General features: G+C 44.6%; 2 non-coding genes across 2 annotated transcripts; both read right to left on the bottom strand.

The window, feature by feature from the left end:
* Positions 1-688: 688 nt before the first annotated feature.
* On the bottom strand, positions 689-770 carry trnal-uag (transfer RNA leucine (anticodon UAG)). The gene has a single exon. It is a non-coding gene; the product is annotated as a tRNA-Leu (tRNA).
* A 1543-nt stretch (positions 771-2313) lies between these two features.
* Positions 2314-2392, bottom strand: trnal-uag (transfer RNA leucine (anticodon UAG)). The gene has a single exon. It is a non-coding gene; the product is annotated as a tRNA-Leu (tRNA).
* Positions 2393-7136: the final 4744 nt, after the last annotated feature.

The following is a 7136-nucleotide window of genomic DNA, read 5'->3' as shown; positions in this document are numbered from 1 at the left end:
CAGTTACCTAGAGCGTCTGCACTCCCTTGTATTTAAGTCTTCTTTTCATTTTTTCTTTAAAATCTTTATGTATCTCATGTTGCTCTTGCGCCTTCATCTTTTTTGATTCTCTTTTTAAAAATCTTAATTTATCTGATTCACTTTCTTCCATCATATAAACTTAGAATTAGTTTCTGCTTTTATGTATGAAGCAGATTGAATTAGAAAAACACGCAGATAATTGCAATAACAGAGTGGGAATTAGGGTAAAGGCTGGATTCCCTTTATTTGTCCGGTGTCCTTGGTGGCCTTTTGAAATTACATTACAGTTTTCTGTTGAGAAAAAGTTGCAGCGGTGGACTTTGAACCGACACCTCCGAAAGACTGGGTCCTTAAATCCAGTTCTCTGGACAGCTCGGCCACAGTACCAACTGTTAAAATGGACTGCTGGGTCGTCGCACAGACCATCACAACTTCCTTTTTCCAATCAAGGATTTGACGTGAACAACCACCGGTAGGAGGTGCAACTGCCAGCGGGGGCACAGGAATTGGTGGCTGGTTGGTTGAGGCGATGGACTACACTATTGAGTTGGAACCCCATCCGTGAACACAACATTGCTTCTTTTCTCCCTTGCATGGGCGACATGAAAGTAAAAACCTGAAATAAAGCAGAACATGTGATAGCTTGGCAAAACAAACTCAATAAAGATGGCAGTGGTGGGATTTGAACCCACGCCTCCTTAGAGACTGGAGCCTAAATCCAGCGCCTTAGACCGCTCGGCCACACTACCCAGCTCTGGCTAAATATTCACACTTTCTCGTCAGTTACCTAGAGCGTCTGCACTCCCTTGTATTGAAGTCTTCTTTTTCATTTTCTTCTTTAAAATCTTTATGTATCTCATGTTGCTCTTGCGTCCTTCATCTTTTTTTGATTCTCTTTTTAAAAATCTTAATTATCTGATGTTGCTCTTTCTTCCATCATATAAACTTACAATTAGTTTTTGCTTTTATGTCTGAAGCAGATTGAATTAGAAAAAACACGGCAGATAATTGCAATAACAGACGTGGGAATTAGGGTAAAGGCTGGATTCCCTTTATTTGTCCGGTGTCCTTGGTGGCCTTTTTGAAATTACATTACAGTTTTCTGTTGAGAAAAAGTTGCAGCGGTGGACTTTGAACCGACACCTCCGAAAGACTGGGTCCTTAAATCCAGTTTCTGGACAGCTCGGCCACAGTACCAACTGTTAAAATGGACTGCTGGGTCGTCGCACAAACCATCACAACTTTCCTTTTTTCCAATAAAGGATTTGACATGAACAACCACCGGTAGGAGGTGCAACTGCCACCGCGGGGGCACAGGAATTGGTGGCTGGTTGGTTGAGGCGATGGACTAATATTGAGTTGGAACCCCATCCGTGACACACAACATTGCTTCTATTCTCCCTTGCAGGGCGACATGAAAGTAAAAACCCTGAAATAAAGCAGAACATGTGATAGCTTGCGCAAACAAACTCAATAAAGATGGCAGTGGTGGGATTTGAACCCACGCCTCCTTAGAGACTGGAGCCTAAATCCAGCGCCTTAGACCGCTCGCCACACTACCCAGCTCTGGCTAAATATTCACACTTTCTCGTCAGTTACCTAGAGCGTCTGCACTCCCTTGTATTGAAGTTTCTTTTCATTTTCTTCTTTAAAATCTTTATGTATCTCATGTTGCTCTTGCGTCCTTCATCTTTTTTTGATTCTCTTTTTAAAAATCTTAATTTATCTGATGTGTTGCTCTTTCTTCCATCATATAAACTTACAATTAGTTTCTGCTTTTATGTCTGAAGCAGATTGAATTAGAAAAACACGGCAGATAATTGCAATAACAGACGTGGGAATTAGGGTAAAGGCGGATGGATTCCTTTATTTGTCCGGTGTCCTTGGTGGCCCTTTTGAAATTACATTACATTGTTTGTGAAAAAGTTGCAGCGGTGGACTTTGAACCGACACCTCCGAAAGACTGGGTCCTTAAATCCAGTTCTCTGGACAGCTCGGCACAGTACCAACTGTTAAAATGGACTGCTGGGTCGTCGCACAAACCATCACAACTTTCCTTTTTTCCAATAAAGGATTTGACATGAACAAACACCGGTAGGAGGTTGCAACTGCCACCGCGGGGGCACAGGAATTGGTGGCTGGTTGGTTGAGGCGATGGACTACACTATTGAGTTGGAACCCCATCCGTGACACACAACATTGCTTCTTTTCCCTTGCATGGGCGACATGAAAGTAAAAACCCTGAAATAAAGCAGAACATGTGATAGCTTGCGCAAACAAACTCAATAGAGATGGCAGTGGTGGGATTTGAACCCACGCTCCTAGAGACTGGAGCCTAAATCCAGCGCCTTAGACGCTCGGCCACACTACCCAGCTCTGGCTAATTATTCACACTTTCTCGTCAGTTACCTAGAGCGTCTGCACTCCCTTGTATTTTAGTCTTCTTTTCATTTCTTCTTTAAAATCTTTATGTATCTCATGTTGCTCTTGCGTCCTTCATCTTTTTTTGATTCTCTTTTAAAAATCTTATTTATCTGATTCACTTCTTCCATGTATAAACTTAGAATTAGTTTCTGCTTTTATGTATGAAGCAGATTGAATTAGAAAAAAACGGCAGAGAATTGCAATAACAGACGTGGGAATAGGGTAAAGGCTGGATTCCCTTTATTTGTCCGGTGTCCTTGGTGGCCTTTTGAAATTACATTACAGTTTTGTTGAGAAAAAGTTGCAGCGGTGGACTTTGAACCGCACCATCGAAAGAACTGGGTCCTTAAATCCAGTTCTCTGGACAGCTCGGCCACAGTACCAACTGTTAAAATGGACTGCTGGGTCATCGCACAGCATCACAACTTTCCTTTTTCCAATCAAGGATTTGACGTGAACAACCACCGTAGGAGGTGCAACTGCCACGCGGGGGCACAGGAATTGGTGGCTGGTTGGTTGAGGCGATGGACTACACTATTAAGTGGAACCCCATCCGGACACAAAACATTGCTTCTTTTCTCCTTGCATGGGCGACATGAAAGTAAAAACCCTGAAATAAAGCACGAAATGTGATAGCTAGCGAAAACAAACTCAAATGAGATGGCAGTGGGGGATTTGAACCCACGCCTCCTTAGAGACTGGAGCCTAATCAGCGCGCCTTAGACGCTCGGCCACACTACCCAGCTCTGGTAAATTATTCACACTTCTCGTCAGTTACCTAGAGCGTCTGCACATCCCTGTATTTAGTCTTCTTTTCATTTTCTTCTTTAAAATCTTTATGTATCTCATGTTGCTCTTGCGTCCTTCATCTTTTTTTGATTCTCTTTTTAAAAATCTAATTTATCTGATTCACTTTCTTCATCGTATATAACATTAGAATTAGTTTTTGCTTTTATGTCTGAAGCAGATTGAATTAGAAAAAACACGGCAGATAATTGCAATAACAGACGTGGGAATTAGGGTAAAGGCTGGATTCCTTTATTTGTCCCGGTTGTCCTGGTGGCCTTTTGAAATTACATTACAGTTTCTGTTGAGAAAAAGTTGCAGCGGTGGACTTTGAACCGAAACTCCGAAAGACGGGTCCTTAAATCCAGTTCTCTGGACAGCTCGGCCACAGTACCAACTGTTTAAAATGGGACTGCTGGGTCGTCGCACAAACCATCACAACTTTCCTTTTCCAATAAGGATTTGACATGAACAACACCGGTAGGAGGTGCAACTGCCACCGCGGGAGGCACAGGAATTGGTGGCTGTGGTTGAGGCGATGGACTACACTATTGAGTTGGAACCCAATCCGTGACACACAACATTGTTTTATTCTCCCTTGCAGGGGCGACATGAAAGTAAAAACCCTGAAATAAAGCAGAACATGTGATAGCTTGTGCAAACAAACTCAATAAAGATGGCAGTGGTGGGATTTGAACCCACGAACTTAGAGACTGGAGCCTAAATCCGCGCCTTAGACCGCTCGGCACACTACCAGCTCTGGCTAAATATTCACACTTTCTCGTCAGTTACCTAGAGCGTCTGCACTCCTTGTATTGAAGTCTTCTTTTCATTTTCTCTTTAAAATCTTTATGTATCTCATGTTGCTCTTGCGTCCTTCATCTTTTTTGATTCTCTTTTTAAAAATCTTAATTATTTGATGTTGCTCTTTCTTCCATCATATAAACTTACAATAGTTTTTGCTTTATGTCTGAAGCAGATTGAATTAGAAAAACACGGCAGATAATTGCAATAACAGACGTGGGAATTAGGGTAAAGGATGGATTCCCGTTATTTGTCCGTTGTCCTTGGTGGCCTTTGAAATTACATTACAGTTTTCTGTTGAGAAAAAGTTTGCAGCGGTGGACTTTGAACCGACACACATCTTCATCCCATATTTTAGAATTGTGTCTGGTCCGGTTCTCTGGGCTGGGTCTGGTTCTCTGGGCTGGGTCTGGGGTCCGGTTCTCCGGGCTGGGTCTGGTTCTCTGGGCTGGGTCTGGGGTCCGGTTCTCCGGGCTGGGTCTGGGGTCCGGTTCTCTGGGCTGGGTCTGGGGTCCGGTTCTCTGGGCTGGGTCTGGGGTCCGGTTCTCTGGGCTGGGGTTCGGTTCTCCGGGCTGGGTCTGGGGTCTGGTTCTCCGGGCTGGGTCTGGGGTCTGGTTCTCTGGGCTGGGGTCCGGTTCTCTGGGCTGGGGTCCGGTTCTCTGGGCTGGGTCTGGGGTCTGGTTCTCCGGGCTGGGTCTGGGGTCTGGTTCTCCGGGCTGGGGTCCGGTTCTCCGGGCTGGGTCTGAGGTAAAGAGAAACTAAAACATATTTATTCGTAAACAAACACGGCGCTTGAATAAAAATGGAATCACATCTTCATCCCATATTTTAGAATTTAGTCCCACAATGAATCACATGAATCTCTGTGTCTAATTTCTGTCCAATGATCTCCCAGTAAAACCCCTGTGTTGTGGACCACAGCCCAACGTTCACTCACCTCTCGTTTCTTCCATTCCTTAATTGGCTGAGTTGTTTAGTATGCAGATCGTGGGCATATGGTGTCCTGACACTGTGCTGTGTATTTTAATATATATTTGTACATGTGGGCTAATTATTCCTGATACGTCCTCCTGAAATGCATCTTAAATAAGGGTGTGTGTCCCAAATGGCGCCCTATTCCACATAGGGCAATTCCACGATGACGGGATTAAGTGGAGACGCCGATTTTAATAAAATAGAACCGTTAAATTGTTGGCCAACCAAAACCTGATGGTTTCGTCAACCATAGAACTCTAAGCACAATGACGACTTTTCACAATTTACACAGTAAACAACTGAACACTGCAGTTAACGACATTTATCTCAACTGATCTTCCTGTAAAATGTGTTTGTTGTCAAAACTGTAGTGGGAATGAAAGTACTGTAGCTCTTGTGCGTATAGTTGTATCGTTTAGTTAAACTTTGTAAACAACTGGGTTTTTTTTGCGGTATGTGCTGGGCCAGTAACCGAAAGGTGGCTGGTTCGAATCCTAGAGCCGACGAGTTGAAAAAAAATCTCTGTGCCCTTGAGCAAGGCACTTAACCCTAATTGCTCTTGTAAATCACTTTTTAAATTTAATTTATTTTTTATAAGAGCACCTGTTAAAGGACTTAAATGTGTACCAGTTTTAACGTAACAGATCTGACTCTCTGCGTAATTCCGTTACACCGGAATTGCCCCTTTTGTTACAGCGTAGTGCACTTCACCAGGGCACTGTGGGCACTACATAGGGAACAGGGTGGCTTTTGGGACACAGACGTGTGGTTATTCATAGTTTAATGAGACTATTAGACTGAGAAGAGATGCTTTCTGCCAGAGGCATGGACATAATAGTTACTCAGCAGCCAGCATTACTCATTGGAGGGATCTGACAGACACAGAGACTGACACAGAGACACTAGTATCTAAGTTGTATCAGAGTTCTAGTGCTGCATGAAACGTGATAATGACTGTGAGGTCGTAGGTCAACAGTAGTGCTGTATGAAACATGATAATGACTGTGAGGTCGTAGGTCAACAGTAGTGCTGCATGAAACATGATAATGACGGTGAGGTGACCGTCTGAGATTAGTAGGTCGTAGGTCAACAGTAGTGCTGTATGAAACATGATAATGACTGTGAGGTGACCGTATGAGATTAGTAGGTCGTAGGTCAACAGTAGTGTTGCATGAACATGATAATGACTGTGAGGTGACCGTCTGAGATTAGTAGGTCGTAGGTCAACAGTAGTGCTGTATGAAACATGATAATGACTGTGAGGTGACCGTCTGAGATTAGTAGGTCGTAGGTCAACAGTAGTGCTGTATGAAACATGATAATGACTGTGAGGTCATAGGTCAACAGTAGTGCTGTATGAAACATGATAATGACTGTGAGGTCATAGGTCAACAGTAGTGCTGTATGAAACATGATAATGACTGTGAGGTGACCGTCTGAGATTAGTAGGTCGTAGGTCAACAGTAGTGCTGTATGAAATGTGATAATGACTGAGGTCGTAGGTCACAGTAGTGCACTACATACAGACTAAATGGACCATTTGTAAGGCACGTATAGTGATGTTAGTCATGGCTAATGTCTAAGGCACCGCATCTCAGTGCCTGAGGCGTCACTACAGACACTCTGGTTCGATTCAGCTGTATCATAACCGCTGTGATTGGGAGTCCCATAGGGTGGCGCTCAATTGGTCCAGCGTCGTCCGGGTTTGGCCGTTATTGTAGATAATCTGTTCTAACTGACTTGCCTAGTTAAATAAAGGTTACATTAACATGCATGGTATTGACTGGCTCTGTGGTCTGGTCCGGTTCTCTGGGCTGGGGTCCGGTTCTCTGGGCTGGGGTCCGGTTCTCTGGGCTGGGGTCCGGTTCTCTGGGCTGGGTCCGGTTCTCCGGTCTGGGGTCTGGTTTCTCCGGCTGGGGTCTGGGTTCTGGGGTCTGGTTCTCCGGGCTGGGGTCTGGTTCTCCGGTCTGGGGTCTGGTTCTCCGGTCTGGGGTCCTGGTTCTCCGGTCTGGGTCTGGTTCTCCGGGCTGGGGTCTGGTTCTGGGGTCTGGGTTCTCCGGGCTGGGGTCTGGTTCTGGGGCTGGTTCTGGGGTCTGGTTCTGGGGTACAGACACGATAATAACTAC

Source organism: Oncorhynchus kisutch, unplaced genomic scaffold, assembly GCF_002021735.2.
Source record: "Oncorhynchus kisutch isolate 150728-3 unplaced genomic scaffold, Okis_V2 scaffold3957, whole genome shotgun sequence".
Classification (NCBI taxonomy): domain Eukaryota; kingdom Metazoa; phylum Chordata; class Actinopteri; order Salmoniformes; family Salmonidae; genus Oncorhynchus; species Oncorhynchus kisutch.
This window is presented reverse-complemented; position numbering and strand designations above follow the sequence as displayed.